This window comes from Gopherus evgoodei, chromosome 2, assembly GCF_007399415.2.
Source record: "Gopherus evgoodei ecotype Sinaloan lineage chromosome 2, rGopEvg1_v1.p, whole genome shotgun sequence".
Lineage (NCBI taxonomy): Eukaryota > Metazoa > Chordata > Testudines > Testudinidae > Gopherus > Gopherus evgoodei.
In genome coordinates, this window is record NC_044323.1 from 66,304,632 (window position 1) to 66,317,809 (window position 13,178).

Consider the following 13,178-nt stretch of genomic DNA (forward strand, 5'->3'; position numbering starts at 1 on the left):
TAATCATAGTAATTTAACTAGTAGGCAGCTGCCAGGATTTGAGCACAGTACAGGGTACAGTACAGGGTTTGAGCACAGTACATAATTTACTGATCTTGGAACACTGGCTGTCACCCCATAGCAGGCTAACACACACTGTGCACTGAATTACAGCAGCATTCACAGGTACTGCAGCAATGGGATCTCAACACATCCAGAAAAGGTGTTTGTTCTTAGAAATATCTGTTCTTGGAAAATGGCTCTTGTTTTCAGAAGGGACAGAGGAGAACTGAGGATGGATTGATATTCTCATCATGATCAATCTAGGATTGTAACCATATTGTAGAGACTGAAAAAATCCATATAGAATTTATTTCAAGGCACTTTACAAATAAACTAATCAGCAGTAAAGCAGCAATCAGGATATAGTGCCTTATTTCAAATTCCATTGTACATGGTCCCAATAAAATCAGTGGGGCAATCATCTAATTAATTTCAATGAGGCAGGGATAGTGAAAGTGTTACTCTAGCAGTGCAATGAAAGGTATAATACATCAGCAGATGTATCATTTTACTACAATAATGCTTCCTCCCCACTCTCCACAGAAACATGTACGAGCTGACTCTTGGCACAAATCAAAGAATCAACTCCTAACATTTTGTATCTCCAGAATGAGGCAGTTTTTATTTAGAATTTGATTTTATTCTTAGAACCCTACCTAGAGCCTTGAGAAATGTAGGTTTTGTCGGCCTAGTGAACTAATCAACTTAAGCCATCTGCATGGAGTCTTACAACCTCTGTGCCATGATTGGATTAACACATTTTCAAACAGCTAGTATTTAGTGAAATCTCTCATATTTTGAAAAGTTATTACTGCATTTATACAGCAATTATTTTTCAAATGTAAATATCTCAAACTTATATATACATAAGGTCACTGAGGTTTACCATGCTCACCCTTATTTTAAGTTTCAATTACCCACTGAACTTCATTGCTTAAATTTTAAACTATTTTTTGAAATCAGAATGTTTATGAGTTCAAGCTACTTGCAGCATAGGTTCTGTTTCATTGTATCTGTTGTTGTTTTTAAAAATAGACAATCATCAACTTCCCCCACCCCCACTTCTTTTGAGGCTGAAACCATGAATGCCAAATTTCAGCTTCAATGACTGGGAAGCAGCTGACGGTAACAAAAAGCCAAGCTTCGTAAGCAATATACTGGAGCTGGTGTGGGTGCTAATACACGATAATCTGAAGTTTGATGCTTCCTACCAAAGGTGTTTGAGTTGGTGACAGGACATAAGCAAGTGCTTGGGGGAAAGCCTGAAACTTGTGCTGCTGACTGAAGTGCGTGTAACTTGTGCAGCACATCTGCTAAACTTTTTTGGACAAATTATTTTACAAATGTAAATAACCTGATTCTAGATGTAAAAGTAGCATTCACAACTGCTTCTGTAAGGACAGTCAGGTACAAGCTTCTCTCGCAGGCTGAAGACAAATCTTCAGCATTGCCACCCAGCAAGTTATCAAAAGATGAAATATGCTTCCTTGTTATTTTCTACCATGAAAACTGCTTGGATGGTTACATCTCTTAAAACAAGAAAAGAAAGTGCCGTACATGCTAGAGCTGCAACTTTTCTTCGTCACAAAAAGTCAAATGTAATAATAAAAGGGTAGCAAAGCATGCTGCTGTTTTATATTTAAGATGCACGAGGCAGATCAAATGAAAACTCTCTGCGTGCATGATGAGAGAGTGCACTTACTAGAAGTCATAGAATATGCTTATAAGAACAGAGCTCTAAATAAATAAATAAATAAATCTCCCCAACACCATGAGAGGTTGTGCCCAGAAGCTGTGTGACTACATGGAACAAAATGCTTGTAAGCCAACTGCAAAATTCTTTGAAGAAATGCAGACTTTTTTAACCCTTCAAGGCATCATACAGGAAATCAAATCTGTTCCAACATACCAGCCTTTGAGGAAAATATCCCTGCAAATACACAATTTAGAATCAACGTGGGGGAAATACATGTAGTGAAGCTGAACTGAATGAAAAGAACACTATTTCATTTTGGCAGGCTAGTGCTGAAAGTATTCCAGATTGGACAAATATTACAATTGGTTGTCTATATGTGCCAATCCACAGCACAAACAGTGAAAGGTCCTTTTCATATTATGTTCTATTGCTAAATGAGAAAAACAAAAGCATAAAAACACAGAAATTGCATCTGTACAGCATGCTGCTGCAGAATGAACTCAACATAACAAAAACTTCCCTACAATACATGCTGCAGACTGACTGAAGCTTTTATTAAAATTTGTTGTGTTTTTGAACATGTTATATGCAAATTAGCCTTTAATTCTTGGAATTTTTCAAAGGGAAGCTCCAATAAGATAAAAAAAAAGTATAGAAATTTCTTGTTTCATTCCTCGGATACATACAGAAACATTTCTAGCACCTTATAAAGCATTGTTTAGTTAATATGGGCCATTATAATATGGGCTGGTCTACATACACAACTTATTCCTGTTCAACTAGAATTTTTAAACCAGTTTAGTTCAACCAGTGTAAATCCCTACGTAGACACATTTTAAATCAGTTTAAAGCTGTCTTATATTAATGGATTTGCACTGATTTAATTACATCAATTCTAAAACAGGTTCTGTTTAACAAGGTGCAAGTTTCATGTGTAGCCACAACCTATATGTTTTTGGAATTTGATACTGCCCATGTAATTTGCTTCATAAAAATGGCATTGTGTCTTGAGGAAAAACAAAACAAAAAATGACAGCTTTACCCATTGCTGTCAGTGAAGTAAATGGTAAATCTCCCATGGACTCAAGTGGGAACAGGAACAAAACCTTCATCAAATCTCTCCTGTAATTATCCAAGTTGGAATTTGGCCAGGACACTTTGACTAACACCTCCTAACACTTGTGAAAAGCATCATGGATTATTTCCTAAGCGGTTGGGACTTTAGTTTTATGCCTCAGCTGAAAAAAGGCATTATCTGCAGCACAGTGTAGTGCGGCCAAACACCATGCTAAGAAAATAGATCAGAGTGCCGCCTACTGAATCACTTGCTGAGGCACATGCTATTTCCTCGGAGATCTCCTATCTAATTACAGACCCATCCCAACTTTGCTTTTAAGATGTAGTAAAATCACATCTCATGGTGGGATAGCTGATTTACAAAATGCTATTTTCAAAAAATAATCTGTTTGAGTTACAGGCACCAAAAACCATCACAGAAATCCACATTTTAGGAATTGGGGGCATTGTTCGTTTTATAAATGAACAATTATTTTTTTTTCAAATTATTTAAATGAAATCACCTGGCAAGTTTTTTTTTTATTGTATATTTATAACTGCATTATGAACTGTCAAATAATCTCTGAAGTATAATGGACGGGTGACACTGCTGTCAATACAGAAACATAAAGAGTACACATAGAAACACTGGGTAGCATACTTTTTTCTTTTTTTTTTGCCAGTTTCTCTAATTGTTCACAATAATAGTCTGAGAATTTCTCCCATAGGCTGACATTTGCAGGTCAAACATTTCATTCAAGTTCAGAACAGTATTTCATCTAAATCAACAAGCACGGAAATTACAGCAGAACAATTTAATAATGAAAGCCCATCTCTTGGAAAGGGCTTTCAAGCACAAATACAGTTGATTTTAACAAGACCCGTGTTCTAAACTTCTCTTAACTTTTTGATGCCAGGAGCTGGAATTTCTTGGCATGCATTCAGAGTAAATATACATTGTACTAATGCCACCAGTATACTCTAATTCATCACAGCTGGCAGAGTTTCTGAGGTTGAGACTCCCTGGTGACTTAGGTAATAATTTTTGAGAAACTAATCATTACAACTGAGTGGTTATTTCATTAAGGCTTTATAGACTGGTTTGGTGTATGATTCATGCTAGAATAAGGTGCCCAGTGAATGCAGTAGCAACCAATTAAAGGGGACTGTTGCTAACACAAAACAAACAACAGAAAACATTTGCAGAGAACAGATGAAGCAGAATTCCATTTGGACAGAGGAAAAAAGTCACTCTCTAGTAACAACCCACCAATTTTCCAAAAGCCACGTGCATTAGGTTAGGCCTGTAATAAGTTCGGAGACAGAAAGTTGCTACTTAGCGCTGCTGATTAGAAAATACATTGCACTAGAAACAATGGGCTGGTCAAATTTGGTCAAAAGATATTTTAAAAAATCAAGTCTAGGCTGTCCCAGTTAATAAAATAAATATTTATAATTTTTTATAACAACTTCAGAGCAGGTATCATACACCTAATGCACATAAAGAAGCGAGCCCATGGTCATCTCTCAAGTTCCTGTCACAAATCATACAAATGTACTTTGATAACTGACATACCCTCAAAGGTCTAGAGGCAAAGAGTACATGCTGGTAGGGAGCAAGAAGAATAGTATGTACTGTATATCAGGAACTGGTATCAAAATGCTGTTCCAGGCTACAGCATTACAACTGGATCATTCCTTATTGCGATTTATTGGTGCATATTTTATCATAAATACCAAACCTCCCCTTTTTTGGTTTCTGTATTTGTTTCTGAAAAAAAGATATTTACAATTAAAAGCAGCTTTTAGTTAGTCTTGGACATTTTCTGTAAGTCTGCTATCCCCATGCTCATTTCCTAAACAGAAACAATAAGCCAGGCTTTAAGCCTCATTTTAAAATAGGCTAAGCACAGCCAATGGCATGAAGGAAGATTTTTTTAGTTACTTTTATAACCATTCAGAAACAGAGTTAAACTTTATACTTCCAACACTTTTGCATCCTGAATGTTATGTTGCAGAAAGTGACAGAGTGCTGGGAGCTAGCACCTAATGAGTTCTGGGGGTGGGCAGGCGCAAGCTCACCCACAAGCTGGGAACTGGCAGGTGAGCCAGCACTCTGATCACTCTGGCACTAATTCCTTTCCCTAGGGAGGTCTGACTGGGGAATGTAATGTAATTGGCAAACCAGACTGGCTGTCTAGGTGAGCTAAAGGATTAACTAGTCCATCAGTTGAGGATTGATAAAAAGGCACAGGAAGGAAGCACCGGGCAGATGAACAGGGCTAGCTGAGCTTAGGCTGATAGAGCTCTTGGGGAATACCCTCTGTTCCTGCCAGGCCCCGGGGAAAGGGCTGAAGGTACAGAGGATGCTGTAAATAGCATTACTGTGCAAGACTATAAAGGTGTGGGTGGTGGGGTCATAAACTACAAAATATGACTATCCAACCGGCAGAGTCTGAGCAGGTTTCTGTGATTCCAGAGAGCAGGGACATAATGCTGTTCTGTTACACTTACCAAATGGCAAAGAGACACCAGCTCAATAGTTTTATATATTATTAATCTGAAATACTATATCAGGTTTTCCAGATGTCCAACATATGGTACATTTCTGATGGGGATGAAATGGACTAAAAAACAAGGCTTGGCGGGGCAGTGTACAAGCACCTTTCACTTTACATTCCATCTTACATCCACATCAAAACAAATCTGACGATCTCATGTTAGGACTGAAATTATACCCTCAGATATGAATGTGTGACTTTGGTTTGTGGCATGAGGATCTCTGAAAGTTTGTGAATTTTTCACTTCACAAACCTATCAAACAATTTAGTATGAATGGCAATTTTTGCTCAGCAAAGGCTCCAACCTTAGTGGCCCCAAATAACTTAGTATCCTGTCAAGCAAAACTTCCACTGAAGTCAAAGGAGATTTGCTTAAGTAAGCACTGGATACTGAAATAGTAACAGGAGTTGAAAGTTAAGATTGTGGTACAATAACAGAGATCAGGGATTTATCCATCTCAATAGAGCTCAACCATGCTGTCAGTGACCTTGCCTGAAATAAGATTCTTCTGAAATTTATGGTCCTAGCGCCAGTGCAAGCTCCATTAGAGATAGCAGTGGTGAGAGCACTAGTGGAGACTGTCCACAAGTGTACATACCACTGTGTCATAAGAGTAGTGTTGACATAATTATAAGAATTCTAGTGGCTACTATAACCCAGGTCTAGCATGGATGCTAGAACTTCAAAAAAACCCACCTCACCCTAGCCATAGCCTTACTTTGTCTAAGATTTACTCTTTAAAACTGGTATATACCTGGAATGTTCTCCAGGCTTCAAGCATCCTTCTCCTCAGTCCCCATCAACCTCTGCATATGCTTTAACCACAGGTCACTTTGGATAAATCTTACCAGTGACCTGCTGGAGGTTTCTTAATGGCTTGATATAAGGCTACAGATTTGTGACTGTAGCTCTGAAGTCTGAACACCGCCTTGAATCTGAATCATCTGTTAAAAAACACAGTTTCTAATGGGTGAATATAAATAGGGAACAAGTAAAGATTTATGCAAATACAAGTTTGAAAATTGATTTCAACAACCATGTCAGCTGGCTGAGTACGATTTAGTGGTCAGTGTATATCATGACAAACTGTGTTCTATGCTGGGTTTACTCATAGTCAGCTGACACAATACTAAACACTGACTTAGTGTATCTTTATTATCCAAGCTGGGAAAAACACAAAATGTAAAGTGTAATGGACATAAATTAGATATTACAAGTTGTCTTAGTTTTAGGGATCTACGATGTTATTTGAAGGAATTAAGCGTTATTTTTAACCTGAGAATATCAGCCTAAACCATACTTGCTTTCACCTAACAACCATTTAGTATCTACAGTAGAAGCTGCAGTTCCACAGACTGAACAATTTGCCCATACTTTCCCTCAGGACAATACCGAATACAAACAGATCTATTGTTTCCAAATATTTTCTTTTTTTCCAGACAACTACTGGAACACTGAAGACATAGGCTGTATATTTCACAACATCTATTTTTACCCTGGTCAAGAGGATGGCCCCAAAATCTGCTGGGGCAAAGGATTCCAAAAGCACATCAAGGCCCCTGGTAACATCATGAAAATAGTTTTGTGACATTCATCGAGCTTATATCTCATCACCAGAGTTAAATGGCTGAGTCAAAAGAACTCACATTGAAAGAAGTTTAACCAAGAACAGCTGTTCCCCTTCACACTATACTGCTTAACATACAGTATATGTGATTTTTCCCCATACTTTGTTTTACATATTCTTTCAAAATGTTAACAAAACACACTTCGACAAATACCATTATTGCAGCAGACAGCACACAGCTGGGCCATTGCTGTCCACTTTTAACCCTTGCTTCTAGATCATATCTACACCAGGAACCCACATTTAAAAAAATTAAGCACCACTCTGCACTGAAAACATGCAGAAAACAAAGCTGGTCTGAGATGTGTTACAGAAATAAATGTATTGTTCTCTTGTACATACACTTGAGAACGAAGGGAAGTTTTTTTCTGAAGGATGGAAATGATTTGAAAGAGTTTCAGATCACATATAGATAAGTAATCTCTCTGGGTAATAAATGATATTCTAGAGGGGTCATTTCCCAACCATTCAAGTACATTCAGACTGTTTATTCATTTGAAGAATGACCCCTACGACCAATACTCATGGTCCAAATTCTTCTCCCTTTCCACCTTTTATTTCCACCTGCTCTGCCTATCATCTGATAGGCTCTGTAATAAATTTCTAAACAAAAAGCACATCAAGCGTGCCAGTTTAAACTATAGAATAATGTTTTGATTTTCTTACAAAATATTTTTCTACTGAGCTTGGACAGAGACAATGCACTCAGAGAATGCAGGGAAGAGCTTTTTGTACCACTATGCAGCAAACCATCAACTAGCCCAGCAACAGCATTAATAGACTCCAAAAACTGCCATGGCCAGCTATTATTTCCGCTGAAAAGCGGGTTAAGTCCAAAGCAGAGTACTAGCAATGAAGAATTAGAGATGTGGAATAAAAGGACCCAAAACTGGAAGAAATCAGGATTAGCCATCTAACAAATAAAACAGTCTGAAAGATTTTTTGTGGTTTTTTTTATAGAATATATAAATAATTGATTAGAAATCAAAGTGTTAGTACTTTTTACTTAAAAACAAAGTTGTTTTTAAATATACTACAGAGTGCAGCTCTTTAGCCTATCCTCCTCTCCAGTTAATACACACATATCTTGTCTAATGCCCCACCTGTCCTATGACACAACTACAGTCTTCCCCATCTATCTGCCCTTTCATGCATTTAAGGAGAAAGGTGCTTCTGGAACTGCTCCACTATTGTAACTATGCGGCGACAATGATGGAGGACAAGAAGGATTTCTTTGCTTTCCTACATCATTCTGGCAAAGATATGTACAATTGTCTTGTGATCCTGTCCCACAGATTTAAAGCTGCCATTCCTCTAGCAATAGTCCATTATCCTACCCTCCTGTTTCATCTGTTTCAGCTTGCCTTTGAGCCATTGAGACCTGGGTGGGGTGCTGACTCTTGGGGTTAAGTAAATCAATGACTTGGATAGCAGATGATTGTAATGTCCTAGTGATCTGGCAGTTGTATGGTATGCCTCCTCCAGACTGCCTGGAATCTCATTGCGTTCTACTGTCTCAGAGGGGGGACTATCACTGCCCTGGCTCAGCACTTCCATTTGTAGAAGATGAGTACAGCCAGCAGTCAAGTTCAGGTCCAGGGTGCGTCTGGCTATATGATTTACTCAGGAGATCAATGGGAAGAAACCCATGTTGAACATGGACAGATTTTGAGCCAGTGGTGGAGATGTCATCTGTGTGGTCACTGAAGTAGCCTAAGACTACAGGGGGATGATAAAAACAGGCTTGATAAGCTCCAGTAGGAAATCCACAGGAGTGTGGTTATATACAAGTATTACATGGCTACTCTTTAACCTGGAATACACACACCATGCAAACCACTTGAATTAGTCCACTGTTGAGAGTGCAAAACTATGGCTGCTACTCCTTCCTTGTCCCTCTTAGAGTCAGGCATCACAAGGTTACCACTTGGCACCAGCTGTTAGTACAGGTCCACCAGAGTCATCCAGCCAGATTTCAGTGATACACAGTGAGTTTAATGTCATGAGTTACAGCCATGATCAGGTTGTGTATGGTGTTCATTCTGCTGAAGACCAGTTAAATACAATAAGCCTCATCTTATGGACACTTCAGAGAAAGTGGGCAGAGCATTGGAGTAAGACTTGGGTGTGGTTGGAGAGATCCAAAGACGATGCCCACCACTGGGTTTCAGATTGTGATTTTGGGTCCAGCCTTCCCCAGGCCAATCACAACTGGAACAGTGAAGGATACTGAGTTCATAGAAGCTGAGGGAGAGAGAAGCAGGCTGTCCAACCTCTGCAGTGGGATCAAACTGAAAGCTTTCTACAGAGTAGAACATTATTTGGCTAGGAGACAAAGGTGCAGAATGATGCATATCAGCAATTGTTTACTGCCAAAGAGCAGAACAACAATGATGCAGAAAATGAATCACAACTACCAACTGCTTTCTAACCATGAATGCTTCATTCCTTTCCAGAATCGATCTGGAATGTATGAATCCTCTATGTTTGTTATAGAACTTCTACAGAAGAGGATCGCAGATTGATGTGTAAAGCAAAAGTCCTGAGAGCAGCATATCTATTTTGCAAAGCTTGGTATTCAAATATTGACACATTTTGAAAATTACTCTCTTTCCTACAGACATCAGTCCAGTTTCCCCTTCCCTACACTTCTGTCTCCATGTAGTTCCATAACATTTCCTTCAATGTTTGTCTCCATAACACTTCCTTCACATATCTAGCCATGTTAGATCATTTACGGGAGATCAGAATATAAGGAAAAGTGGGAGGCTAGAGGGAGGTCCCATCATAGAGGATTCCTAACACGAGTTATACCTACAATACAGATGGAATTGAAGGATTTTCTTGGGCTTCTTGTTTTGTTTTCAAGTAAAGAGAACATATGCTCACATCACGTCTCAGTGTCTTTCAAGTGAAATATCCTGTTGTTCTTTAATCGATCAAAACTTTTTTTTGTTTTTTTTCTTTTTAAAACTGTCAATGTTTGTTCAAGATCTATGGCTATACCAAGCAGAATTTCCCCTGCATTTTCCAGGAACAAATAGTCCAGTTGTGTGCAATGTGATGGCTAGTGTCTGGAGTGAAGCTGAGAGTTAACTGAAGACAGACACTATCAAAGATGTTCCTTTGCTCAAAGTCAAGGTTAATCACCTTCGTTCAGGACTGCATAATCAAACTCATAGAGAAATTAAGTTACTGGAAAAAAATCTCCATTCCAAGAAAAGTCACTGAAAAGGTAGTAGGAATCCACATGACTGAGGATCTGAATATTCAATAATCACAAATTAAATAGTTTGTATTGTGTTTCATGGTTTGGGGAGATTACTGGTAGTGTTCTCTTTTTAAAACAACCAACAACCCTGTGCCACCCAGGCATCCCCATATTCATCATCATATAATTTTGCAATGTTTTATACAACGTATGCCTTGTGAGGTATCATCCTAAAAGTCTTGATCTGCTAGACATTAACATCTCATTTGTTTGTATGTGCTATCATTGTATTTTAAGTTATGAAGTTTGGCTATGTATGTGCTACTGAAACATGTGAGGTTGAGAACACCCACAAGCAGCCTTTCAGGTACAACAATAAAAAGGCCAAACAATGTTGATGGCTTATTGAGGACATATGCACAAGCACAAGGATTACCCCAGGAACCGTGTACAATAGAAACCTCTCAGAGATAGCACTACACAGTGGGAACTGTTTGACCTAGGTCACAGAAAAAGAGCTTTCCAGCAAGTTGAAATAAGATATAAAGGGGGAAGTGACATCATGACTGGACCTCACTCTCCCCACAACACAACACCTGGAAGTCTGGAGGAAAAAAGATTGAACCAGGGGAGAGTGCTGGTCCCTGGCAGGAAGGAAGGAAGCCTGCCTTTGTATGCAAAAGCTAATCTGCTTATACTATCTAAGGATAAGTCTATACTACCCGCCAGATCAGCGGGTAGTGTTTGATGTACTGGGTATCGATTTATCACATCTCATCTGGACGTGATAAATAGATCCGCTAATTGACGCCCGCACTCAGCAGGAGGAGCTAGCGAAGTCAACGGGGGAGCCACAGCAGTCGACTCGCTGCTGTGAGGACAGCCAGGTAAGTGGAAGTTAAATACGAAGTATCTTAGTTCAACCTCCCCCCGCTAGTGTAGCCCAGGCCTAAGTGATTTAAATCCTAACTAGTACATTAGGCTTATATTGTGGTTTTGTTTTATTTCTTATGGTAATCTACTTTGATCTGTTTGCTATTATTTATAATCAATTAAAATCTTTCTGTAGTTAATAAACCTGTTTGTTTTTGAGTGAAGCGTTTAGGGAAAAATCTCAGCTCAGTTAACAAGGGCTTGTGCATCGTCCTCTTCACATCAAAGGAGGGAGAGACTGGGTAATAAATTCATACTGGTCAAATTTTAACCAGGGTAGGATGGTACAGCTCCAGGGTCCTAGGCTGGGGAGCTGGGGGTATTTTGGCTGTAGATTTTCTATTGTTGGTTCATGCAGTGGCTGGCCAGAGCACTCATGAACACAGTTGGGTACGGCACTTGCCAGTGGATGTTGGTGTGAGCACAAGCTTGGAGGGCTTTGCAGCTTGTCACAATGTCACAGTGTGAGAGGGAACTCAGATTGGTAAAAGAGAGGGCTCAGCTGTACCCCAGTTCCAGGTGACACACTAGAGGCGACCAGTCACAAACCCCACCAATTGGTTACATTTTTTATCCCAATTTCTTTGAATGAGAACTTATTGTTTTTGGGGTTTTTTTTATTGATTTGGTTTTAAAAATCTATTTTTTTCATCCTGAAAAGCAATGGACATTTTTGTTGTTCAATTAGTTAATATGACAATTAATTCCTACTCTCAATCAAGTAATTTTTCTCCCCCACTCCTGGACTAGTTATACATGAAAGTGTAGAGATTTTCACATTGTTTTTAATCAGATACAGATGGTGAGACAACATGCACCTGATAGTAATGTTTTCAAAGAACTTCAAATTTTACTATATCAAATAATCTCCAAAAATGAATGATATATACTACAATAAATATACACTTTTATATATCAAAATGTCAGTGATTATCTTTCCAAAAGGTATTTGTATAATCCAATAATCAAGTGAATTCAAGAAACAGAAAGATCTCTGAAGATAGCATGGGAAAAAAACCAAACATTCTAGAAAATGAAAACTTTTTTATTTATGGTGTATTTGTGCATGCACAGGTGTATGGCTCTTGACCATCATTTTGCTTTCATATTAGCCACACTCCTTTACTGGAACTGTGTGCATTGACATATTATTACTAGTGGTAGCAGGTCACAGCATATCAGGCTTCTATGTAGCACAGCTCATAGAACTGAAGGACGAATTTAAACATATTGAGACCGATTCACCACTGCATTATTTCAGGTTTACGTAAGTGTGACTAAAATAACAGAAGTTATTTCTGAAAAATTTCAATACATGCAGTCAACAACATTCAGATTCAGATCCAAACTTTCCCAAAATAAAGTGTGTTTAGATTTTGGTTTGAGCCCGCATCTAAAATTTATAACCATAACTATATTACAAGATGAACCGTCACCCTTTCTTGGGTTTACTCTTTCATAATGTTAGGCACACTCCCAGAAATCACTCCCGTTAGATTTGGACTTCAGAGGAGTATGGGGCTAATATTTAGCTTTCCTAACTACTCACCACAATTAAAATGTAAATATTTTGTCATTGCTTTTTAGTAATTTATTTCAAGACCCAGTAACAGAGGATGTATAATTTGAACCATGAATAATGAAATGGTGTTCACTAAACTGGATTTAATCTGATCAATTTACAAATTAATTAAATTATATGATACCACAAGCAGTAGGAAAAAGGCAACAAATCACAATTAAGAGTATTCTCTTTAAATTCCTCAGCATGAATCGGAGTTTGTGGAAACCAGTACTTTTCTGGGTGGCAAAAGGTTTGATTGATCTATCTAACTTTACCTGATGCTGAAATATAGCTTAAAAAATACTCCACAACCCCATTCAGCCCCCAGTCCTGCTCCGCCTCCAGGCCCAGCTCCACCCTCATTCCCACTCTGCCACCAGACCAGTTCCAACCCCAGCCTCAGCTCCTCACTGCCTCCAGCCTGGCTCTGTCCTCATTCCCTCTCCACCCACAGACCAGCTCTGATTCTAGCCACAGCTCCTTCCCC

General features: G+C 38.7%; 1 protein-coding gene across 4 annotated transcripts in view; it reads right to left on the reverse strand.

Annotated features, from left to right (window-relative positions):
- RFTN1 (raftlin, lipid raft linker 1) overlaps positions 1 to 13,178 on the reverse strand; it is a 130,882-nt gene that overhangs the window by 58,095 nt on the left and 59,609 nt on the right. The window lies entirely within an intron of this gene.